The following is a 26,839-nucleotide window of genomic DNA, read 5'->3' as shown; positions in this document are numbered from 1 at the left end:
TGACACCAAAGCTAAGAGGTGAGATGACAATTTTGTTTAAGAATTATTAAGAGTTTATTTCCTAAATGCTATTTCCACAATTTTTCACATGTGTTTTTTAATCAGAAATGGTTGCTTATGGGTACCTTCAATATTACTGTTCTCAGATGTTTAATTAATAGATTTAAGATTATTTTTATTGCAAAACGCTATATATCCATTGTTTAGCTGAAATTGAATGTTCGTATCCTGTATATTTGACTGTATTATCTGGTTGTCTCACCTAGCTATCTTTAAGATGAATGCACTTACTGTAAATCGCTCTGGGTAAGAGCATCTGCTAAACAGGTGGGGCTCTGCCCTGAATGACAGGTCACCACTGCTCCAAAGCAATTACATGTTGCACAGGAACCACTGACTCGCTGCATGTTTCTATTATCAAGACACCTGCTGGTACCTCTTAACTGGTTAGTACAGCTCATGAGGTGTCATAAATATCTGCCAACTAGGTGGGACACTTATGAATAGAGGCTTCATGCATAGCTTTATACCCATAAGAGTAGGACTAAAATGGCTTTATTCTCAGCACTTATACGACACATTTTCTACTCTGAGACGCTTTTTGGATATGGGCCCAGATCTCAAAATATTGTAACGACCCAGTATGAAATGAGTCTGTCTGGGGAGAGAGAGGACACATTTTTCTACTCTGAGACGCTTTTTGGATACGTGCCCAGATCTCAAAATATTGTTATAAAAAAACGTAATGTTTGTTTTACATTTTTAAAAGAAAAATGAATATTACTAATGTACCCGACTGTAAAGACTTGGTTTAGTTTATTGTGTGGCAGTGCTCATGTCCGCGTTCTGGAACTGTCTGCATCCCCGTACAGAACTGTCCGCGTCCACGTACGGTTTGGCGCCAAGCATATTGTCCAGTTACGCGCTGAGTGGACTGAGGTGATCTTGGGGAACAACGACGGCGTTCGTTACAGTGTTGAGACACCGAAGTTTATTGTTCAATTTGCTTTTTTGCGTAATGGTCAGTGACAGTATGAGTGTAGTGTTAAGTTGCTTCAATTCAAATCTGGTATTAGGAACAAAAGAAGTCAATACACGTCTTCTAAAATAGACTAGTATTTTAATTAATGCAAACCCCTTCAATGGTAAATATGATGTTCGTATATACGGGTCAACTGAAATACCACACAGGGCACTCAGAGAACTAAGCCATTGTTATGAGTTCTTCTTAAAATACTCTGACAGAGATAGTTCCCGCTCCCTGCTGGCATATCAGAGTAGAGACTGAGCGTGGCTAGTCCCATCCCCTTGGCGCTCCACTGTTGCACACTGTTGCCAGGCATAAGTTGTTATCATAACAACCTGTAGAGTCAGCTCCCATAGACACCGTTCCACTGTACTCTAAGTACCTACGTTCAAGGACAGTTCACAGATCACAAAGAAGCAGTGTAGTCTAGTATTTTGAGACACAAGTTCTTATCTCATCCTACCCCCTAACGTTCCTCACATGAATCACAGCTTGTTATGTGAAACAATTTATATACAGTACAAACCTTCTATGTTTAATCAACAATGCATTCCTTCTAAGCTATTCATCACATCCAGATCCAGTTATGAGAAAATAGATCCCCACAGTAGCCAGATCCTTTTCACTCGCTATTCTTGTTTAATTGTGTGGTTCACCGGATTCGTCATCATCCTCGAGGGACAGACGAATGACCTGCTAGCTAGCCAAGCTGTGTGTGTGTGTGTGTGTGTGTCTGTCAGTGAGTGTGTGTGCACTCCCTGGATGAGGAGATGTAATCTCTATCCTTATTGCCTAGTCACTTTGACCCCTACCTACATGTACATATTACCTCAACTACCTGGTACCCCTGGACATTGACTCAGTACTGGTACTCCTTGTATATAGTCTAGTTATTACCTCAACTACCTGGTACCCCTGCACATTGACTCAGTACTGGTACTCCTTATAGCCTCATTATTATTATTTTATTATGTTACTATTTCCTTTTTTTATTTAGTGAATTTTGTTACTTTTTAACTGCATTGTTGGGAAATTGCTCGTAAGTAAGCATTTCACGGTAAAGTGTACCCCTTTTGTATTCAATGCAAATACAAATACAATTTAATTTGATTTAATTTGAAGCTCATGCGTAAAAACATGTAATCAGGTCGAACGGTCGTCTCACGCCGTACTGCGCATAGTCAGTGACAGTATGAGTGTAGCCAGATCCTTTTCAGTCGCTATTCTTGGTTAATTGTGTGGTTCACCGGATTCGTCATCATCCTCGAGGGACAGACGAATGACCTGCTAGCTAGCCAAGCTAGTCGGTACAGCTAGCTAAGCTAGCTACTCTACCAGCAGCATCCTAGTTATCCTAGCTACCACTACATCATCACCGGCTGCCTGCATTTCTTGTGGACCGATGGAGCTCCCGGGTTGTTTCTTCCACCTGTTAAATACCGTGGAGGGCTTCTCCCTCTCTCGTTGATGGATGCTGGCTACCTACCATCCCTCTGTCCGGTTCTCCTCTTCACTAGATGGACGGTAACTTTAGTGTTTAACCTCCTTGTGTCCATGGAACAAACTTTTGAATATTATTTTCGGGGCGCCTCAAGTGACATTTTTTACAATGTTTATTTCTGATATAATTAGTTCATTGCATCCGCCATGGAGCCCAGTTTCATAATATTACCTTCTGTCCCTGGCTCTGCTGTAGCCGGCCGCAACCGGGAGACCAATGCGGCGGCGCACAATTGGCCCAGCGTCGTCCAGGGTAGGGGAGGGAATGGCCGGCAGGGAGATAGCTCAGTTTGTAGAGCATGGCGTTTGCAACGCCAGGGTTGTGGGTTCGATTCCCATGGGGGGCCAGTATGAAAATAAAAAAGAATAATGTATGCACTAACTATAAGTCGCTCTGGATAAGAGCGTCTGCTAAATGACGTAAATGTAAAATGTAATGAAGTAATGCGAAAAAACAGGCCTTATGTTTGGGCATTTTTCACCCTACCAGCTCCTATTAGTTCTATTGAGTTCCGTGACACCGACTCACCTTCAGAATGTTCTATTCCCAGCCCATAGTTCTGCGTCACAATACCAGCTTCACTATTGTTATCAATGAGACCTGCCTGCCTTAACCCTGTAGGTTTACCTCAGATAACTTATTATTAACAAGATTACGGTCAGCACTCACTGTTTGCATGAGTACACGTTGTGGTGAGCCACAGTCTAAGAGGCGATGGCTGGCGGAGAGCCATTAAACTTTAAACATATTCTGGTCATGGTTAACCATATTTGTTTTAAGAAAAAAAGTGTACAATCTAAACAAAACGCATGTCCCTGTCCTCTTTTTCAAGATGTGGTCGATTTAAACAGCCAGAAGAATTTTTTTTATTAAGAAATAACCCTTTTTTTATGACTTGTTTCGAAATGTCTGCTGGGTAATTTGGTATGTATCGAAATCTTCGTTTGTAGGAATTGAATTGAGCAAATGCTGTGCAGGTTCACTGAGTTGCAAACCAAATGGATATAATGGGGTGGTCTAGCTCATTGATTTGTAGATCTGATGCAGTTGCTACCTCAGATTATGAGCCTAGCAGGTGGAGTGAATGAGGTATGTAGTACCCACAGACGGCCACAAGGAGGAGCAAGAGTGCCATAAACCCATACTGTTTTTTGCCATATAAACCCTAAACCTAACAATCAATCATATGTATTTATAAAGCCCTTTTTACACCAGCAGATGCCACAAAGTGCTATACAGAAACTCTTACCCTACTTATAACCTATTTTAGCCGTAACCCTAACCACTAATTCTAGGGTAGGGTAGCCTAGAACACTTTTATAAACTATTTTTGGTCTTCTGCTGCCATCTATTGGAATTATCTAGCAACTGCAGTAGTACTGAATAAAGTATATCCTTACTAAAGTAGTAATTACTCAGAATTGCAAAATCTGACATTGTCTAGTTCATTTTACCACTTACAACCATAAAATAACAATTTATAGCATAACAAACAATGAAACTGACATAAACCAAAAACATTCAGTTAATTATATAAAAAAACTATTTAATTCGATGGGTGACATTATCTGCCAAAGTAACACCACTGTAGATAAAGAAGAGCTCTCCAGTAGGTGTACCAAAACATTCAAAGGCCCTTTTCTCAAAGAGAGGTTATAAGTTTATCATCTTTCAAAGCAGAATTACTTTCCCATTGTTCCTCAACTGTAGTGTATGATATACCTTTTTCTAGCTGAGTCTCTACTTTTATCCAATGTAAAAAAACACCATTTCAAATGTCGCTACATAAGACCGAATCGAGCCGGTTGGTCACATTTGTAGCAGTACTACGCATTTCTCTGAGAGTGAGGCAGGTATATATTATTACTGTGTAAAACCTAGCAGTACTACTTATTTCTCTGAGAGTGAGGCAGATATATATATATTATTACTGTGTAAAACCTAGCAGTGCTACTTATTTCTCTGAGAGTGAGGCAGATATGTATTATTACTGTGTAAAACCTAGCAGTACTACGTATTTCTCTGAGAGTGAGGCAGATATATATTATTACTGTGTAAACCTATCAGTACTACTTATTTCTCTGAGACTGAGGCAGATATATATTATTACTCTGTAAAACCTAGCAGTACTACTTATTTCTCTGATAGTGAGGCAGATATATAGCATTTTGCAAAAAAACATGATTATTTGTCTCTCTGAAATGAAACAGTGATAGATTTTAAACAAATACATGTCTGTCATTGAACAACCCTATGCCATGATTAGCTAGTGAACACACCAATCTCTTTCATAATTTCTTTAAACAATAAAAGCTAATTTACCAACATTTCTGAAAATGGATATATATAGCATTTTGGAATGAAACTCTTCTTATGTTTCCCCATCTGAGATCAGAGTAGATGAGAGATGTAATGTTTGTCTCTGTTGTGTTGAAGCCCAATCAAGCAGGAGAGACCAGCCTCCCCTGTACCCAGCTGTGTGTCCATGAAGAGTGACAAGTCTATGGGTCGTCCTATATACTTCAGAGAGGGATACTTTTCTACTGAACAAAGGTAATAAGAACTCATGGGTCATGGTCAGTGAGTTAAACAACACTGTCTCTAGTCATTTCTCCTCTCCCATTTTACCACTTATTTTTGTTGTTTACATAATCCATAGGCCAATCCTTTTTTCCATTTTCATAGTCCTAAAACAATATTAAACTAACACAACATTCCCTCCCTGTGTGTGTGTGTGTGTTTGTGTGTGTGTGTGTGTGTGTGTGTGCACTCCCTGGATGAGGAGATGTAATCTCTATCCTCATTGCCTAGTCACTTTTACCCCTACCTACATGTACATATTACCTCAATTACCTCAACTACCTGGTACCCCTGCACATTGACTCAGTACTGGTACTCCTTGTATATAGTCTAGTTATTACCTCAACTACCTGGTACCCCTGCATATTGACTCAGTACTGGTACTCCTTGTATATAGTCTAGTTATTACCTCAACTACCTGGTACCCCTGCACATTGACTCAGTACTGGTACTCCTTGTATATAGTCTAGTTATTACCTCAACTTCCTGGTACCCCTGCACATTGACTCAGTATTGGTACTCCTTATAGCCTCATCATTGTTATTTTATTATGTTACTATTTCCTTTTTTTATTTAGCAAATTCTTGTGACTTTTCAACTCTGCATTGTTGTGAAAGGGCTCGTAAGTAAGCATTTCACGGTAAAGTTTACCACTGTTGTATTCGGCGCATGTGAGGAATACAATTTGATTTGATTTGAAGCTCATGCGCAGAAATACGTCATTGGGTCTAATGGTCGTCTTGTGCCGAACTGCACAGGTGCAGGCCGTCAAATCAAAGTCACTCCTTCGATATAAGGTTGTTTTTGACTAACATGAAAATGTGTCAGTTTGTTAAACTACTTAACACAGAACATTTTCAAAATTAACAACTAAGGAAGTCATTTTTACCTCTCATTGACTTCTCAAACCCCAAACCCTGGCCTGGTCTGCTTCATATGTATTCCCAGAATACATTTTGCACATAAGCAGTTGTCACCAAGTGCTTATATAGAAACCCAGTCTAAAACCACAAAGAGCAAGCAATGCAGATGTAGAAGCACGGTGGCTAGGAAAAACTCCCTAGAAAGGCAGGAACCTAGGAAGAAACCTAGAGAGGAACCAAGCTCTGAGGGGTGGCCAGTCCTCTTCTGGCTGTGCTGGGGGGAGATTATAAGAGGATATGGCCATTAAGGTCAGATCGTTCTTCAAGATTTTCAAATGTTCATAGATGACCAACAGGGTCAAATAATAATCACTGTGGTTATAGTGGGTGCAACACGTCAGCACCTCAGGAGTAAATATCAGTTAGCTTATCATAGCCGAGCATTCAGAGGTCGAGACAGCAGGAGTGGTAGAGAGAGAGAGAGGGTCGAAACAGCAGGTTCGGGACAAGGTTGCACGTCCGGTGAACAGGTCAGAGTTCCATATCCGCAGGCAGACCAGTAGAAACTGGATCAGCAGCATGACAAGGTATCACGTCCGGTGGAGCATGTATCGATACTGATAGGATTGAAAGAAAGGGAGCGCTGCTCTCGGATCAGTTTTTTCTTTTAAAATCTTTCCTTAACATTATAATTATTTCACAATGCTGACCATGGATCAGCTTCTAGAAAGATATTACTTCCTACGGCTGCAAATATTGAGGCAGCTTTTCTAATGCTACACAATAAAAATGCACTCAATTACAGATTTGGCACATCACTGGGCACATGTTAGGCTACACATCAAGAAATATATTGAGACAAATTACAGACAGTAGCCTACAAGTAGCAAAATATAACTAAATATATTGAACATTGAATATATTTCAATATGATTGAAATAGGCCTATAGCCTTCTGTTTATATTTTAATACAGTCATCTCGGTTTTCATTTGAAGCAAAGGTGTGTACTTCCCTTGTTTGAATCAATTGCAAAGACATTGGCAACTTTGTATTTGTACCAAACTTTGTTCTGAATTTATCGGTGGTCACAAAGAGACGGATAAACCATGTGATTCTATGTTTAGCGTAGATCTTCTGTGTATAAAGTGACGCGGGAGGGCAAAAAGCATCTAACGACCTACTTGGCTGTTCTACAAGTGGTCTGAGGCAGGTGTTAGAATATGAGCGTTTTCAAGTGCAACGTTAATAACGATGGTTTTTGGAAACAGCTCAGAGATTTAACAATGCTTCTACGAAGATTCTAATGATGAACTTGGCCTTAAGATGCTTTTGGGAATCCGGACCCTGTATTTAAAACATCTGCTAAATGACTAAAATGTCAAATGTAAATGTTTTACATACAGATCTTTCAAGCAGACCACCATAGTCCCCGTGCCCAAGAACTCTAAGATAACCTGCCTAAATGACTACCGACCCGTAGCACTGACGTCTGTAGCAATGAAGTGCTTTGAAAGACTGGTCATGGCTCACATCACCAGCATAATCCCAGAAACCCTAGACCCACTCTAATTTGCATACCGCCCCAACAGATCCACAGATGATGCAATCTCTATCGCACTCCACACTGCCCTTTCCCACCTGGACAAGAGGAACACCTACGTGAGAATGCTATTCATTGACTACAGCTCAGCATTCAACACCATAGTGCCCTCTAAGCTCATCACTAAGCTAAGGATCCTGGGACTAAACACCTCCCTCTGTAACTGGATCCTGGACTTCCTGACGGGCCGCCCCCAGGTGGTAAGGGTAGGTAACAACACATCTGCCACACTGATCCTCAACACGGGGCCCCTCAGGGTGCGTGCTCAGTCCCCTCCTGTACTCTCTGTTTACCCATGACTGCATGGCCAGGCACGACTCAACACCATCATTAAGTTTGCCGACGACACAACAGTGGTAGTCCTGATCACCGACAACGATGAGACAGCCTATAGGGAGGAGGTCAGAGATCTGGCCGTGTGGTGCCAGGACAACAACCTCTCCCTCAACGTGACCAAGACAAAGGAGATGATTGTGGACTACAGGAAAAAAAAAGAGGACTGAGCACGCCCCCATTCTCATCGACGGGGCTGTAGTGGAACAGGTTGAGAGCTTCAAGTTCCTTGGTGTCACATCACCAACGAACTATCATGGTCCAAACACACCAAGACAGTCGTGAAGAGGGCACGACAAAGCCTATTCCCCTCAGGAGACTAAAAAGATTTGGCATGGGTCCTCAGATCCTCAAAAAATTCTACAGCTGCACCATCGAGAGCATCCTGACTGGTTTGCATCACCGCCTGTATGGCAACTGCTTGGCCTCTGACCGCAAGGCACTACAGAGGGTAGTGCGTACGGCCCAGTACATCACTGGGGCAAAGCTCCCTGCCATCCAGGACCTCTATACCAGGCGGTGTCAGAGGAAGGCCCTCAAAATTGTCAAAGACTCCAGCCACCCTAGTCATAGACTGTTCTCTCTGCTACCGCACGGCAAGCGGTACCGAGTGCAAGTCTAGGTCCAAAAGACTTCTCAACAGCTTCTACCCCCAAGCCATAAGACTCCTGAACAGCTAATCATGGCTACCAGGACTATTTGCACTGCCCCCCCCCCCCACCCTTTTTACGCTGCTGCTACTCTGTTAAGTATTTATGCATAGTCACTTTAACTCTACCCATATGTACATATTACCTCAACTACCTCAACTAGCCGGTGCCCCTGCACATTGACTCTGCAACGGTACCCCCCTGTATATATAGCCTCCCTACTGTCACTTTATTTTACTGTATATATAGCCTCCCTACTGTCACTTTATTTTACTTCTGCTCTTTTTTTCTCAACACTTTTTTTGTTGTTGTTTTATTCTTACTTTTTTGTTTAAAATAAATGCACTGTTGGTTAAGGGCTGTAAGTAAGCATTTCACTGTAATGTCTGCACCTGTTGTATTCGGCGCATGTGACCAATAAAATTTGATTTGATTTGATTTGATTTGAGATCTCATATTACTCAAATTAATTATTTAAAAAATAAATTTAAATATTGATGTCACAAGTGTATCATTTGTACAGTTCTTTATTAAAAATGTAGTTATTTGTTACATTTAACTGTGTAAAATCTAGCAGTACTACTTATTTTTCTGAGAGTGAGGCAGATATATAGCATTTTGCAAAAAAAACATTTGTCTCTCTGAAATGAAGCCATTAATTGATCGATTTTAAACAAACACATGTCTGTTATTGATCAACCCCCTGCCATGATTAGCTAGTGAGAAAACACAACCAATTATTTGATCATTTCTTTAAACAATAGAAGCTAATTTAGGAACATTTCTGAAAATGGATATATAGCGTTTTGGAGTGAAACTCTTCTTATGTTTCCCCATCTGAGCTCAGAGTAGATGAGAGACGTAATGTTTGTCTCTGTTGTGTTGAAGCCCAATCAAGCAGGAGAGACCAGCCTCCCCTGTACCCAGCTGTGTGTCCATGAAGAGTGACCAGTCTATGGGTCATCCTATAAAGTTTAGAGAGGGAGACCTTTCTACTGAACAAAGGTAAGAAGAACTCATGGGTCATGGTCAGTGAGTTAAACAACACTGTCTCTAGTCATTTCTCCTCTCCCATTTTCCCATTTCTTTTTGTTGTTTTCATAATCCATAGGCTAATCATTTTTTCCATTTTCATAGTCCTGAAACAATATTAAACAAACACAACATTCCCTCCCTGTGTATGTGTGTGTGTGTGTGTGTGTGTGTGTGTGTGTGTGTGTGTGTGTGTGCACTCCCTGGATGAAGAGATGTAATCTCTATCCTGATTGCCTAGTCACTTTTACCCCTACCTACATGTACATATTACCTCAATTACCTCAACTACCTGGTACCCTGAACATTGACTCAGTACTGGTACTCCTTGTATATAGTCTAGTTATTACCTCAACTACCTGGTACCCCTGCACATTGACTCAGTACTGGTACTCCTTGTATATAGTCTAGTTATTACCTCAACTACCTGGTACCCCTGGACATTGAATCAGTACTGGTACTCCTTGTATATAGTCTAGTTATTACCTCAACTACCTGGTACCCCTGCACATTGACTCAGTACTGGTACTCCTTATAGCCTCATCATTGTTATTTTATTATGTTACTATTTCCTTTTTTTATTTAGCAAATTCTTTTGACTTTTCAACTCTACATTGTTGTGAAAGGGCTCGTAAGTAAGCATTTCACGGTAAAGTTTACCACTGTTGTATTCGGCGCATGTGAGAATTACAATTTGATTTGATTTGAAGCTCATGCGCAGAAATACGTCATTGGGTCTAATGGTCGTCTTGTGCCGAACTGCACAGGTGCAGGCCGTCAAATCAAAGTCACTCCTTCGATATAAGGTTGTTTTTGACTAACATGAAAATGTTTCAGTTTGTTAAACTACTTAAGACAGAACATTTTCAAAATTAACAACTAAGGAAGTCATTTTTACCTCTCATTGACTTCTCAAACCCCAAACCCTGGCCTGGTCTGCTTCATATGTATTCCCAGAATACATTTTGCACATAAGCAGTTGTCACCAAGTGCTTATATAGAAACCCAGTCTAAAACCACAAAGAGCAAGCAATGCAGATGTAGAAGCACGGTGGCTAGGAAAAACTCCCTAGAAAGGCAGGAACCTAGGAAGAAACCTAGAGAGGAACCAAGCTCTGAGGGGTGGCCAGTCCTCTTCTGGCTGTGCTGGGGGAGATTATAAGAGGATATGGCCATTAAGGTCAGATCGTTCTTCAAGATTTTCAAATGTTCATAGATGACCAGCAGGGTCAAATAATAATCACTGTGGTTATAGTGGGTGCAACACGTCAGCACCTCAGGAGTAAATGTCAGTTAGCTTATCATAGCCGAGCATTCAGAGGTCGAGACAGCAGGAGTGGTAGAGAGAGAGAGAGGGTCGAAACAGCAGGTTCGGGACAAGGTCGCACGTCCGGTGAACAGGTCAGAGTTCCAGATCCGCAGGCAGACCAGTAGAAACTGGATCAGCAGCATGACAAGGTATCACGTCCGGTGGAGCATGTATCGATACTGATAGGATTGAAAGAAAGGGAGCGCTGCTCTCGGATCAGTTTTCTCCTTTAAAATCTTTCCTTAACATTATAATTATTTCACAATGCTGACCATGGATCAGCTTCTAGAAAGATATTACTTCCTACGGCTGCAAATATTGAGGCAGCTTTCTAATGCTACACAATAAAAATGCACTCAATTACAGATTTGGCACATCACTGGGCACATGTTAGGCTACACATCATGAAATATATTGAGAAAAATTACAGACAGTAGCCTACAAGTAGCAAAATATAACTAAATATATTGAACATTGAATATATTTCAATATGATTGAAATAGGCCTATAGCCTACTGTTTATATTTTAATACAGTCATCTCGGTTTTCATTTGAAGCAAAGGTGTGTACTTCCCTTGTTTGAATCAATTGCAAAGACATTGGCAACTTTGTATTTGTACCAAACTTTGTTCTGAATTTATCGTGGTCACAAAGAGACGGATAAACCATGTGATTCTATGTTTAGCGTAGATCTTCTGTGTATAAAGTGACGGGAGGGCAAAAGCATCTAACGACCTACTTGGCTGTTCTACAAGTGGTCTGAGGCAGGTGTTAGAATATGAGCGTTTTCAAGTGCAACGTTAATAACGATGGTTTTGGGAAACAGCTCAGAGATTTAACAATGCTCCTACAAAGGTTCTAATGATGAACTTGGCCTTAAGATGCTTTTGGGATACCAGACCCTGTATTTAAAACATCTGCTAAATGACTAAAATGTCAAATGTAAATGTTTTACATACAGATCTCATATTACTGAAATTAATTATTTAAAAAATATATTTAAATATTGATGTCACAAGTGTATCATTTGTACAGTTCTTTATTAAAAATGTAGTTATTTGTTACATTTAACTGTGCAAAATCTAGCAGTACTACTTATTTTTCTGAGAGTGAGGCAGATATATAGCATTTTGCAAAAAAAAACATTTGTCTCTCTGAAATGAAGCCATTAATTGATCGATTTTAAACAAACACATTTACATTTACATTTACATTTTAGTCATTTAGCAGACGCTCTTATCCAGAGCGACTTACAGTTAGTGCATACATTATTTTTATCGAACCCACAACCCTGGCGTTGCAAACGCCATGCTCTACCAACTGAGCTACATCCCCCCCTGCCATGATTAGCTAGTGAGAAAACACAACCAATTATTTGATCATTTCTTTAAACAATAGAAGCTAATTTAGGAACATTTCTGAAAATGGATATATAGCGTTTTGGAGTGAAACTCTTCTTATGTTTCCCCATCTGAGCTCAGAGTAGATGAGAGACGTAATGTTTGTCTCTGTTGTGTTGAAGCCAATCAAGCAGGAGAGACCAGCCTCCCCTGTACCCAGCTGTGTGTCCATGAAGAGTGACCAGTCTATGGGTCATCCTATAAATGTCACGCTCTGGCTCCGGGACTCTGTATATTGAGCCAGGGTGTGTTCATTCATTGGGTGTATTTCTATGTTGGTATTTCTGTTGGGTTCATTTCTATGTTTGAGTTAATGACTCCCAATCAGGGGCAAGGAGTGTCAGCTGTGGGCTGGTTGTCTCTGATTGGGAGCCATATTTAATCTGTATGTTTTCCTTTGGGTGTTGTGGGTTTTTGTTCCTTATTCGGTCAGTGTAACCGTGGACTTCACGAGTCGTCTTTTGTTTTGTATTTAGATACTTTAATTAAATAAAGTCATGTTCGTTTCACACGCTGCGCCTTGGTCTACTCTCCTTTACCGACGATCGGACAGAAAAACCCACCAAGATGGGACCAAGCAGCGTGTCCAGGAGCCATCGCCAGGGAGATCCCTCACAGATCTCCTTCGCCTCCTGGACTGGGTCAAGCCGAGTGAGGAAGAGAGGGGCTTGACATTATGGCAGAAGGGCGAGAGGCTGGCGAGGACATGGAGACCTGGGCCACGGGTAGGAGAGACGCCCCGAAATTTTTTTAGGGGGCTCACGACGGCGGACCAGCAGGAGGCCGCGAGCAGAGCGGCCCAGTGGGTTGCCGGAGAAGGCCGCCGGGTTACGGGGGCCACTGGTCGAAGAGGGGATGGAGGATGTAGAGGCACGGCGAGAGGTACTGGGGTGTGTTACCAGTCCGGTCCGGCCCGTTCCAGATCCCGAGGTAGAGCCAGTGGTGTGTGTCCCCAGTACGGTCCGGCCTGTTCCAGCCCCCTCGCACCAAGTGTACGGTGCGTGTCGCCAGCCCAGCCCGGCCTGTCCCTGCTCCCCGCATCAAGTCTGTGGTGCGTCTCGTCAGCCCGGCTCTGCCCGTTCCCTGCTCCCCGCACCAGGTCTGTGGTGCGCGTCGCCAGCCCAGTCCGGCCAATTCCTGCTCCCGCATCAAGTCTGTGGTGCGTCTCGATCAATCCGCACGGCCCGTGCCTGCTCTCCGCACCAGGTCTGTGGTGCGTTTGCGTCCAGCCCTGTCGGCCCGTTCCTGCTCCCCGCACCAAGTCTGTGAGTGCGTTTCGTCCAGCCCTATCCGGCCCGTTCCTGCTCCCCCGCACCAAGTCTGTGGTGCGTGTCGTCAGCCCTGTCCGGCCCGTTCCTGCTCCCAGCACCAAGTCTGTGGTGCGTTTCGTCAGCCTGTCCGGCCCGGTCCCGCTCTCCGCACCAAGTCAGGGGTGCGCTTGCCAGCCTCGGTCCGGCCCATTCCCTGCTCCCCGCGCCAAGGCAGTGGTGCGCGTCGTCAGCCTGGTAAGGCCCGTTCGTCCTCCACGCACGCCAAGCCAGGGGCGCGGTCGTCAGTCCGCTCAGCCAGCGGGGCTAGACAGGACCAGGGGTACTTTGGGGGTGGGAGAGGAGGTGGGGATCAAGGCCAGAGCCAGAGCCACCGCCGAGGAGGTAGGCCCACCCAGCCCTCCCTTGTTTAGCCCGTATTGAGGCGCGGCCGTCAGTCCGCGCCTTTAGGGGGTACTGTCACGCTCTGGCCCGGGACTCTGTATATTGAGCCAGGGTGTGTTCATTCATTGGGTGTATTTCTATGTTGGTATTTCTGTTGGGTTCATTTCTATGTTTGAGTTAATGACTCCCAATCAGGGGCAACGAGTGTCAGCTGTGGGCTGGTTGTCTCTGATTGGGAGCCATATTTAATCTGTATGTTTTCCTTTGGGTGTTGTGGGTTTTTGTTCCTTATTCGGTCAGTGTAACCGTGGACTTCATGAGTCGTCTTTTGTTTTGTATTTAGATACTTTAATTAAATAAAGTCATGTTCGTTTCACACGCTGCGCCTTGGTCTACTCTCCTTTACGACGATCGTGACAATAAAGTTTAGAGAGGGAGACCTTTCTACTGAACAAAGGTAAGAAGAACTCATGGGTCATGGTCAGTGAGTTAAACAACACTGTCTCTAGTCATTTCTCCTCTCCCATTTTCCCATTTCTTTTTGTTGTTTTCATAATCCATAGGCTAATCATTTTTTCCATTTTCATAGTCCTGAAACAATATTAAACAAACACAACATTCCCTCCCTGTGTATGTGTGTGTGTGTGTGTGTTTGTGTGTGTGTGTGTGTGTGTGTGTGTGTGTGTCTGTCAGTGAGTGTGTGTGCACTCCCTGGATGAGGAGATGTAATCTCTATCCTGATTGCCTAGTCACTTCTACCCCTACCTACATGTACATATTACCTCAACTACCTGGTACCCCTGGACATTGACTCAGTACTGGTACTCCTTGTATATAGTCTAGTTATTACCTCAACTACCTGGTACCCCTGGACATTGACTCAGTACTGGTACTCCTTGTATATAGTCTAGTTATTACCTCAACTACCTGGTACCCTGCACATTGACTCAGTACTGGTACTCCTTGTATATAGTCTAGTTATTACCTCAACTACCTGGTACCACCTGCACATTGACTCAGTACTGGTTCTCCTTGTATATAGTCTAGTTATTACCTCAACTACCTGGTACCCTGGACATTGACTCAGTACTGGTACTCCTTGTATATAGTCTAGTTATTACCTCAACTACCTGGTACCCCTGGACATTGACTCAGTACTGGTACTCCTTGTATATAGTCTAGTTATTACCTCAACTACCTGGTACCACTGCACATTGACTCAGTACTGGTACTCCTTGTATATAGTCTAGTTATTACCTCAACTACCTGGTACCCTGCACATTGACTCAGTATTGGTACTCTTATATATAGTCTAGTTATTACCTCAACTACCTGGTACCCCTGGACATTGACTCAGTACTGGTACTCCTTGTATATAGTCTAGTTATTACCTCAACTACCTGGTACCCCCTGCACATTGACTCAGTACTGGTACTCCTTGTATATAGTCTAGTTATTACCTCAACTACCTGGTACCCTGCACATTGACTCAGTACTGGTACTCCTTGTATATAGTCTAGTTATTACCTCAACTACCTGGTACCCCTGCACATTGACTCAGTATTGGTACTCCTTGTATATAGTCTAGTTATTACCTCAACTACCTGGTACCCCTGCACATTGACTCAGTACTGGTACTCCTTGTATATAGTCTAGTTATTACCTCAACTACCTGGTACCCTGCACATTGACTCAGTACTGGTACTCCTTGTATATAGTCTAGTTATTACCTCAACTACCTGGTACCCTGCACATTGACTCAGTACTGGTACTCCTTGTATATAGTCTAGTTATTACCTCAACTACCTGGTACCCCTGCACATTGACTCAGTACTGGTACTCCTTGTATATAGTCTAGTTATTACCTCAACTACCTGGTACCCTGCACATTGACTCAGTACTGGTACTCCTTGTATATAGTCTAGTTATTACCTCAACTACCTGGTACCCCTGCACATTGACTCAGTATTGGTACTCCTTGTATATAGTCTAGTTATTACCTCAACTACCTGGTACCCCCTGCACATTGACTCAGTACTGGTACTCCTTGTATATAGTCTAGTTATTACCTCAACTACCTGGTACCCTGCACATTGACTCAGTACTGGTACTCCTTGTATATAGTCTAGTTATTACCTCAACTACCTGGTACCCTGCACATTGACTCAGTACTGGTACTCCTTGTATATAGTCTAGTTATTACCTCAACTACCTGGTACAATTGCACATTGACTCAGTATTGGTACTCCTTGTATATAGTCTAGTTATTACCTCAACTACCTGGTACCCCTGCACATTGACTCAGTACTGGTACTCCTTGTATATAGTCTAGTTATTACCTCAACTACCTGGTACCCTGCACATTGACTCAGTACTGGTACTCCTTGTATATAGTCTAGTTATTACCTCAACTACCTGGTACCCTGCACATTGACTCAGTACTGGTACTCCTTGTATATAGTCTAGTTATTACCTCAACTACCTGGTACCCCTGCACATTGACTCAGTAATGGTACTCCTTGTATATAGTCTAGTTATTACCTCAACTACCTGGTACCACTGCACATTGACTCAGTACTGGTACTCCTTGTATATAGTCTAGTTATTACCTCAACTACCTGGTACCCCTGCACATTGACTCAGTATTGGTACTCCTTATATATAGTCTAGTTATTACCTCAACTACCTGGTACCCCTGGACATTGACTCAGTACTGGTACTCCTTGTATATAGTCTAGTTATTACCTCAACTACCTGGTACCCCTGCACATTGACTCAGTACTGGTACTCCTTGTATATAGTCTAGTTATTACCTCAACTACCTGGTACCCTGCACATTGACTCAGTACTGGTACTCCTTGTATATAGTCTAGTTATTACCTCAACTACCTGGTACCCCCTGCACATTGACTCAGTATTGGTACTCCTTGTATATAGTCTAGTTATTACCTCAACTACCTGGTACCCTGCACATTGACTCAGTACTGGTACTCCTTGTATATAGTCTAGTTATTACCTCAACTACCTGGTACCCTGCACATTGACTCAGTACTGGTACTCCTCAACTACCTGGTACCCCTGCACATTGACTCAGTACTGGTACTCCTTGTATATAGTCTAGTTATTACCTCAACTACCTGGTACCCTGCACATTGACTCAGTACTGGTACTCCTTGTATATAGTCTAGTTATTACCTCAACTACCTGGTACCCCCTGCACATTGACTCAGTATTGGTACTCTTTGTATATAGTCTAGTTATTACCTCAACTACCTGGTACCCCTGCACATTGACTCAGTACTGGTACTCCTTTTGTATATAGTCTAGTTATTACCTCAACTACCTGGTACCCTGCACATTGACTCAGTACTGGTACTCCTTGTATATAGTCTAGTTATTACCTCAACTACCTGGTACCCTGCACATTGACTCAGTACTGGTACTCCTTGTATATAGTCTAGTTATTACCTCAACTACCTGGTACCCCTGCACATTGACTCAGTATTGGTACTCCTTGTATATAGTCTAGTTATTACCTCAACTACCTGGTACCCCTGCACATTGACTCAGTACTGGTACTCCTTGTATATAGTCTAGTTATTACCTCAACTACCTGGTACCCTGCACATTGACTCAGTACTGGTACTCCTTGTATATAGTCTAGTTATTACCTCAACTACCTGGTACCCTGCACATTGACTCAGTACTGGTACTCCTTGTATATAGTCTAGTTATTACCTCAACTACCTGGTACCCCTGCACATTGACTCAGTACTGGTACTCCTTGTATATAGTCTAGTTATTACCTCAACTTCCTGGTACCCTGCACATTGACTCAGTACTGGTACTCCTTGTATATAGTCTAGTTATTACCTCAACTACCTGGTACCCCTGGACATTGACTCAGTACTGGTACTCCTTGTAGCCTCATTATTGTTATTTTATTATGTTACTATTTACTTTTTTTATTTAGTGAATTTTTGTTACTTTTTAACTGTATTGTTGGGAAAGGGCTCGTATGTAAGCATTTCACGGTAAAGTGTACCCCTTTTGTATTCAATGCAAATACAAATACAATTTAATTTGATTTAATTTGAAGCTCATGCGTAAAAACATGTAATAAGGTCGAACGGTCGTCTCACGCCGTACTGCGCATAGTCAGTGACAGTATGAGTGTAGCCAGATCCTTTTCACTCACTATCTTTGTTTCATTGTGTGGTTCACCGGATTCGTCATCATCCTCGAGGGACAGACGAATGACCTGCTAGCTAGCCAAGCTAGTCGGTACAGCTAGCTAAGCTAGCTACTCTACCAGCAGCATCCTAGTTATCCTAGCTACCACTACATCATCACCGGCTGCCTGCATTTCATGTGGACCGATGGAGCTCCCGGGTTGTTTCTTCCACCTGTTAAATACCGTGGAGGGCTTCTCCCTCTCTCGTTGACGGATGCTGGCTACCTACCATCCCTCTGTCCGGTTCTCCTCTTCACTAGATGGACGGTAACTTTAGTGTTTAACCTCCTTGTGTCCATGGAACGAACTTTTGAATATTATTTTCGGGGCGCCTCAAGTGACATTTTTTACAACGTTTATTTCTGATATAATTAGTTCATTGCATCCGCCATGGAGCCCAGTTTCATAATATTACCTTCTGTCCCTGGTTATGAAGTAATGCGAAAAAACAGGCCTTATGTTTGGGCATTTTTCACCCTACCAGCTCCTATTAGTTCTATTGAGTTCCGTGACACCGACTCACCTTCAGAACGTTCTATTCCCAGCCCATTGTTCTTCGTCACAATACCAGCTTCACTATTGTTATCAATGAGACCTGCCTGCGTTAATCCTGTAGGTTTACCTCAGATAACTTATTATTAACAAGATTACGGTCAGCACTCACTGTTTGCATGAGTACACGTTGTGGTGAGCCACAGTCTAAGAGGCGATGGCTGGCGGAGAGCCATTAAACTTTAAACATATTCTGGTCATGGTTAACCATATTTGTTTTAAGAAAAAAAGTGTACAATCTAAACAAAACGCATGTCCCTGTCCTCTTTTTCAAGATGTGGCCGATTTAAACAGCCAGAAGACATTTTTTTATTAAGAAATAACCATTTTTTTTATGACTTGTTTCGAAATGTCTGCTGGGTAATTTGGTATGTATCGAAATCTTCGTTTGTAGGAATTGAATTGAGCAAATGCTGCGCAGGTTCACTGAGTTGCAAACCAAATGGGTATAATGGGGTGATTGTTGTCTAATTAGGTGGTCTAGCTCATTGATTTGTAGATCTGATGCAGTTGCTACCTCAGATTATGAGCCTAGCAGGTGGAGTGAATGAGGTATGTAGTACCCACAGACGGCCACAAGGAGGAGCAAGAGTGCCATAAACCCATACTGTTTTTTGCCATATAAACCCTAAACCTAACAATCAATCATATGTATTTATAAAGCCCTTTTTACACCAGCAGATGCCACAAAGTGCTATACAGAAACTCTTACCCTACTTATAACCTATTTTAGCCGTAACCCTAACCACTAATTCTAGGGTAGGGTAGCCTAGAACACTTTTATAAACTATTTTTGGTCTTCTGCTGCCATCTATTGGAATTATTTAGCAACTGCAGTAGTACTGAATAAAGTATATCCTTACTAAAGTAGTAATTACTCAGAATTGCAAAATCTGACATTGTCTAGTTCTTTTTACCACTTACAACCATAAAATAACAATTTATAGCATAACATACAATGAAACTGACATAAACCAAAAACATTCAGTTAATTATATAAAAAAAAACTATTTAATTCGATGGGTGACATTATCTGCCAAAGTAACACCACTGTAGATAAAGAAGAGCTCTCCAGTAGGTGTACCAAAACATTCAAAGGCCCTTTTCTCAAACAGAGGTTATAAGTTTATCATCTTTCAAAGCAGAATTACTTTCCCATTGTTCCTCAACTGTAGTGTATGATATACCTTTTTCTAGCTGAGTCTCTACTTTTATCCAATGTAAAAAAACACCATTTCAAATGTTGCTACATAAGACCGAATCGAGCCGGTTGGTCACATTTGTAGCAGTACTACGTATTTCTCTGAGAGTGAGGCAGGTATATATTATTACTGTGTAAAACCTAGCAGTACTACTTATTTCTCTGAGAGTGAGGTAGATATATATTATTACTGTGTAAAACCTAGCAGTGCTACTTATTTCTCTGAGAGTGAGGCAGATATGTATTATTACTGTGTAAAACCTAGCAGTACTACGTATTTCTCTGAGAGTGAGGCAGATATATATTATTACTGTTTAAAACCTATCAGTACTACTTATTTCTCTGAGAGTGAGGCAGATATATTATTACTGTGTAAAACCTAGCAGTACTACTTATTTCTCTGATAGTGAGGCAGATATATAGCATTTTGCAAAAAAACATGATTATTTGTCTCTCTGAAATGAAACAGTGATAGATTTTAAACAAATACATGTCTGTCATTGAACAACCCTATGCCATGATTAGCTAGTGAAAAAACACACCAATCTCTTTCATAATTTCTTGAAACAATAAAAGCTAATTTACCAACATTTCTGAAAATGGATATATATAGCATTTTGGAATGAAACTCTTCTTATATTTCCCCATCTGAGATCAGAGTAGATGAGAGATGTAATGTTTGTCTCTGTTGTGTTGAAGCCCAATCAAGCAGGAGAGACCAGCCTCCCCTGTACCCAGCTGTGTGTCCATGAAGAGTGACAAGTCTATGGGTCGTCCTATATACTTCAGAGAGGGATACTTTTCTACTGAACAAAGGTAATAAGAACTCATGGGTCATGGTCAGTGAGTTAAAAAACACTGTCTCTAGTCATTTCTCCTCTCCCATTTTACCATTTATTTTTGTTGTTTTCATAATCCATAGGCTAATAATTTTTTCCATTTTCATAGTCCTGAAACAATATTAAACAAACAAAACATTCCCTCCCTGTGTGTGTGTGTGTGTGTGTGTGTGTGCGTGTGTGTGTGTGTGTGTGTGTGTGTGTGTGTGTGTGTGTGTGTGTGTGTGTGTGTGTGTGTGTGTGTGTGTGTGTGTGTGTGTGTGTGTGTGTGTGTGTGCACTCCCTGGATGAGGAAATGTAATCTCATGTTTTGTCCACAGAAACCAACAGGAGAGATCAGAGTCAGAGATTCTCAGTGGTCAGTCTTCCCAGAGTCATCAAACAGACCTGGCCTCCATATTCAGTGTATGTGGTCCTGTTATGTACATTTGTTTTTGTTTACCTCAAGTAAAGTTGATCTGTCAATCATTCATGAATGTGTTAATGAGAAAGCATTTATTCTCTTGCTTAACTTATTTACTTTATTTATTTCAGTTGCTTGAAGAGAATATTATGACATTTGTGAAGAACGAGCTGAAGATGTTCAAGAGGATTCTTAGTCCAGAACTCCCAGAAGGCTTTGAGAGTCAGAAGCAGGATAAGGAAGTGGTGGATGCTGAAGCTGAGAAGCAGGAGAGCAGTGCCAGAGAGGGGGCTCTGAAGATCACACTGCACGTCCTGAGGAAAATGAACCAGAAGGAGCTTGCTGACACACTGGAGAAAAGTAAGAGCTGTCTGCCTCATGTTGAATGCTGTTTTAGAACATTTAAAAGCTGTAGCTAAAGTACAGCTAAAGTAGCTGTGTAACTCAATGATATTGTAGCAGCCTTAACACAACATCTAGTGACCTCATCAAGTAGCAGCAGGGATATGTTGTGGTGATTAATTTAGACAGAGAGAGAGAGAGAGAGAGAGAGAGAGAGAGAGAGAGAGAGAGAGAGAGAAAATACCAATAATAATATAATCAGTCACACCAGTCTGTAATGCATTATGAAAACATTTACACATTTATACAGTCAGTTAAGAGAATAAATTATTTTTATTAAAAACTTTATAACAGTCCTACAATACTGTAGCCATTAAAACAGACGTAATATTAATATCCTCTGTGTTATTTCTTCATTCAGATGAGCTTGCTGTGATTTGCCAACGTGAACTCAAATCTAATCTAAAGAAGAAGTTTCTATGTGTATTTGAGGGGATCGCTAAACAAGGACACCCAACACTTCTCAATAAGATCTACACAGAGCTCTACATCACAGAGGGTGGAACAGGAGAGGTCAATAATGAACATGAGCTGAGACAGATTGAGACAACAACCAGGAAACAAGCAAGACCAGAGACTGCAATCAAATGTAACGACATCTTCAAACCCTTAACTGGACAAGACAAACTTATCAGAACTGTGCTGACAAAGGGAGTCGCTGGCATAGGAAAAACAGTCTCTGTGCAGAAGTTCATTCTGGACTGGGCTGAAGGAATAGCAAATCAGGATGTCCAATTTGTATTTTCATTCCCTTTTCGGGAGCTGAATTTGATGAAAGGGGAAAAACACACTTTGATTGAACTTCTCAATCACTTCTCAAAGGAAACCAAAGAATCAAGAATCTCCAACTACAACAAGTACAAAGTTCTGTTCATCTTTGATGGGCTGGATGAGTGCCGACTGCCCCTAGACTTCCAGAAGAACAAGATCTGTTGTGACGTCACAAAGTCAACCTCAGTGGATGTTCTGCTGACAAATCTCATCAAGGGAAATCTGCTTCCCTCTGCTCTCCTCTGGATAACTACCCGACCTGCAGCAGCCAATAAGATCCCTTCAGTGTGTGTTGACCAGGTGACAGAGGTACGAGGGTTCAATGACCCACAGAAGGAGGAGTACTTCAGGAAGAGATTCAGTGATGAGGACCTGGCCAGCAGAATCATCTCACACATAAAGACATCAAGGAGCCTCCACATCATGTGCCACATTCCAGTCTTCTGTTGGATTTCTGCAATAGTCCTTGAACACATGCTGAAACATAAGAGAGAAGAGATGCCCAAGACTCTGACTGAGATGTACACACACCTTGTGGAGTTTCATACCAAACAGAAGAATGAAAAGTATCTTGGTAAAGAAGAGACAGGTCCACACTGGAATAAAGACAGCATTCTGTCACTGGGAAAACTGGCTTTTCAACAGCTTGTGAAGGGCAATCTGATTTTCTATGAAGAAGACCTGAAAGATGCTGGCATTGATGTCAATGAAGCCTCTGTGTACTCAGGATTGTGCACACAGCTCTTTAAAGAGGAATGTGGGCTGTACCAGGACAAGGTGTACTGCTTCGTGCATCTGAGCATTCAGGAGTTTCTGGCTGCTGTATATGTGTTCCTCTCATTCATCAACAACAATGAGAATCTAATGGCTAAACCTCAATCAACCAGGAACTTTTTTGCACTGTTCAGAGAAAAGCCTGAAGTTACTTTCTACAAGAGTGCTGTGGATAAAGCCTTACAAAGTGAGACGGGAAACCTGGACCTGTTCCTCCGCTTCCTTCTGGGCCTCTCACTGGAGTCCAATCAGAAGCACTTACGAGGTCTACTGGCAAAGACAAGAAGCAGCTCGCAGAGCCATAAAGAAACAGTCAAGTACATCAAGGAGAAGATCAGGGAGAATCCCTCTCCAGAGAGGTGCATCAATCTGTTCCACTGTCTGAATGAACTGAATGACAATTCTCTAGTGGAGGAGATCCAAAGCTACCTGAGATCAGGAAGTCTCTCAGAAGCCAAACTGTCACCTGCACAGTGGTCAGCTCTGGTCTTTGTGTTGCTGACTTCAGAAAAGGAGCTGGATGTGTTTGACCTGAAGAAATACTCCAGATCAGAGGAAGGTCTTCTGAGGCTGCTGCCAGTGGTCAAAGTCTCCAGAGCTGCTCTGTGAGTAAATACAAGTATATTTAAGTATTAATCATCAGTTTAGAGAAAAATATATATTATAGTATGTATATAATATGATATTGAAAAACATATTGAATCACTGCATTGATGTTCACATTAGTATAACAATATGACCATACAATTCTAGGAGACGGAAGATTAATCTATATGTTGTTTGAGAGAATAAACCAAATGCGGCCATTGTCCTTCTACACTACTGGTGTTAAATTAACAGTGTGTTTGTGAAATCATGATGATCTCTTTGCAGGCTGTCAGGCTGTGGAGTCACAGAGGAAGGCTGTGCTTCTCTGGTCTCAGCTCTGAAGTCAAACCCCTCACACCTGAGAGAGCTGCATCTGAGTAACAATGACCTGAAGGATTCAGGAGTGAAGCATCTCTCTGCTGCACTGGGGAATCCCCACTGTAAACTGGAGACTCTGAGGTCAGTATTCCTGTATCACTCAATGAACACACACACACTGGACACACACACACACACAGGACACACATACTATACACACACACACTGGACACACACACATACACACACACTGGACACACACTCATTGGACAACACACACATTTGAAAAAATAAAGAAAAACCCTTGAATGAGTAGGTGTGTCACTGGACACACACACAAACACACACTGGACACACACACACACACACACAAGGATTAATTTATTAGTGTTTAGAAACATGTTATCTACTGTTAATAATGATACATTCATTCATTTATATACAGTACCAGTCAAAAGTTTGGACACACCTACTCATTCAAGGGTTTGTCTTTATTTTTTACAATTTTTTACATTGTAGAATAATAGTGAAGACATCAAAACTATGAAATAACAAATATATTTTATATTTGAAAATCTTCAAATAGCCACCCTTTGCCTTGATGACAGCTTTGCACACTCTTGGCATTTTCTCAACCAGCTTCACCTGGAATGCTTTTCCAACAGTCTTGAAGGAGTTCCCACATATGCTGAGCACTTGTTGGCTGCTTTCCCTTCACTCTGCGATCCAACTCATCCCAAACCATCTCAATTGGGTTGAGGTTGGGTGATTGTGGAGGCCAGATCATCTGATGCAGCACTCAATCACTCTCATTCTTGGTCAAATAGAGGTGTGTTGAGTCATTGTCCTCTTAAAAACAAATGATAGTGCCACTAAGCCTAAACCAGATGGGATGGCGTGACGCTGCAGAATGCTGTGGTAGCCATGCTGGTTAAATTCTAAATAAATCACAGACAGTGTCACCAGCAAAGCACCCCCACACCATAACACCTCCTCCTCCATGCTTTACAGTGGGAACTACACATGCCGAGATCATCCGTTCACCCACACCGCTTCTCAAAAAGACACAGCGGTTGGAACCAACAATCTCAAATTTGTACTCTAGACCAAAGGACAAATGTCCACTGGTGTAATGTCCATTGCTCGTGTTTCTTGGCTCAAGCAGGTCTCTTCTTCTTATTGGTGTCCTTTAGTAGTGGTTTCTTTGCAGTAATTTGACCATGAAGGCCTGATTCACATAGTCTCCTCTGAAGAGCTGATGTTGTGATGTGTCTGTGACTTGAACTCTGTGAAGCATTTATTTGGGCTGTAATTTCTGAGGCTGGTAACTCTAATGAACTTATCCTCTGCAGCAGAGGTAACTCTGGGTCTTCCATTCCTGTGGTGGTCCTCATGAGAGCCAGTTTCATCATAGCGCTTGATGGTTTTTGTGACTGCACTTGAAGAAACTCTCAAAGTTGTTGAAATTTACATTTACATTTTACATTTTAGTCATTTAGCAGACGCTCTTATCCAGAGCGACTTACAGTTAATGAATACATATTTTTTTATACTGGCCCCCCGTGGGAATCGAACCCACAACCCTGGCGTTGCAAACGCCATGCTCTACCAACTGAGCTACATCCCTGCCGGCCATTCCCTCCCCTACCCTGGACGACGCTTAGGCCAATTGTGCCGCCCATGAGTCTCCCGGTCACGGCCGGCTGCGACAGAGCCTGGATTCGAACCAGGATCTCTAGTGGCACAGTTAGCACTGCGATGCAGTGCCTTAGACCACTGCGCCACTCAGGAGACTGGCCACTGCGCCACTCTGTATGTCTTAAAGTAATGATGGACTGTCATTTCTCATTGCTTATTTGAGCCGTTCTTGCCATAATATTGACTTGGTATTTTACCAATAGGGCTATCTTCTGTATACCCCCCTACCTTGTCACAACACAACTGATTGGTTCAACCACATTGAGAAGGAAAGAAATTCCACAAATTAACTTTTAAGAAGGCACACCTGTTAATTGAAATGCATTCCAGGTGACTACCTCATGAAGCTGGTTGAGAGAATGCCAAGAGTGTGCAAAGCTGTCATCAAGGCAAAGGGTGGCTATTTGAAGAATCTCAAATATAACATAACGGGTTGAGGTCGGGTGATTATGGAGGCCAGGTCATCTGATGCAGCACTCAATCCCTCTCCTTACACAGCCTGAAAGTGTGTTGGGTCATTGTCCTGTTGAAAAACAAATGATAATCCCACTAAGCCCAAACCAGATGGGATGGCGTATCGCTGCAGAATGCTGTGGTAGCCATGCTGGTTAAGTATGCCTTGAATTCTAAATAAATCACAGACAGTGTCACCAGCAAAGCACCCCCACACCATAACACCTCCTCCTCCATGCTTTACGGTGGGAACTACACATGCAGAGATCATCCGTTCACCCACACCGCGTCTCACAAAGAGAAGGTGGTTGGAACCAAAAATCTCCAATTTGGACTCCAGACCAAAGGACAAATGTCCACCGGTGTAATGTCCATTGCTCGTGTTTCTTGGCCCAAGCAAGTCTCTTCTTATTATTGGTGTCCTTTAGTAGTGATTTATTTGCAGCAATTCGACCATGAAGGTCTGATTCACACAGTCCCCTCTGAACAACTGATGTTGAGATGTGTCTGTGACTTGAACTATGTGAAGCATTTATTTGGGCTGCAATTTCTGAGGCTGGTAACTCTAATGAACTTATCCTCTGCAGCAGAGGTAACTCTGGGTCTTCCATTCCTGTGGCGGTCCTCATGAGAGCCAGTTTCATCATAGCGCTTGATG

General features: G+C 42.2%; 1 long non-coding RNA gene across 2 annotated transcripts; it reads left to right on the top strand.

Annotated features, from left to right (window-relative positions):
- Positions 1-21,132, top strand: LOC123483484. Of its 2 annotated transcripts, none has more exons than XR_006658272.1 (3): positions 1-18; positions 9,444-9,560; positions 21,095-21,132. It is a non-coding gene; the product is annotated as an uncharacterized LOC123483484 (long non-coding RNA). The 2 variants fall into 2 exon arrangements; XR_006658273.1 differs by lacking the exon at positions 1-18 and adding an exon at positions 4,969-5,081.
- The last annotated feature ends 5,707 nt before the right edge of the window (positions 21,133-26,839 follow it).

This window comes from Coregonus clupeaformis, unplaced genomic scaffold, assembly GCF_020615455.1.
Source record: "Coregonus clupeaformis isolate EN_2021a unplaced genomic scaffold, ASM2061545v1 scaf0134, whole genome shotgun sequence".
Lineage (NCBI taxonomy): Eukaryota > Metazoa > Chordata > Actinopteri > Salmoniformes > Salmonidae > Coregonus > Coregonus clupeaformis.
The sequence above is the reverse complement of the archived record's forward strand: the minus strand, read 5'-3'. Positions and strand labels throughout refer to the sequence as shown.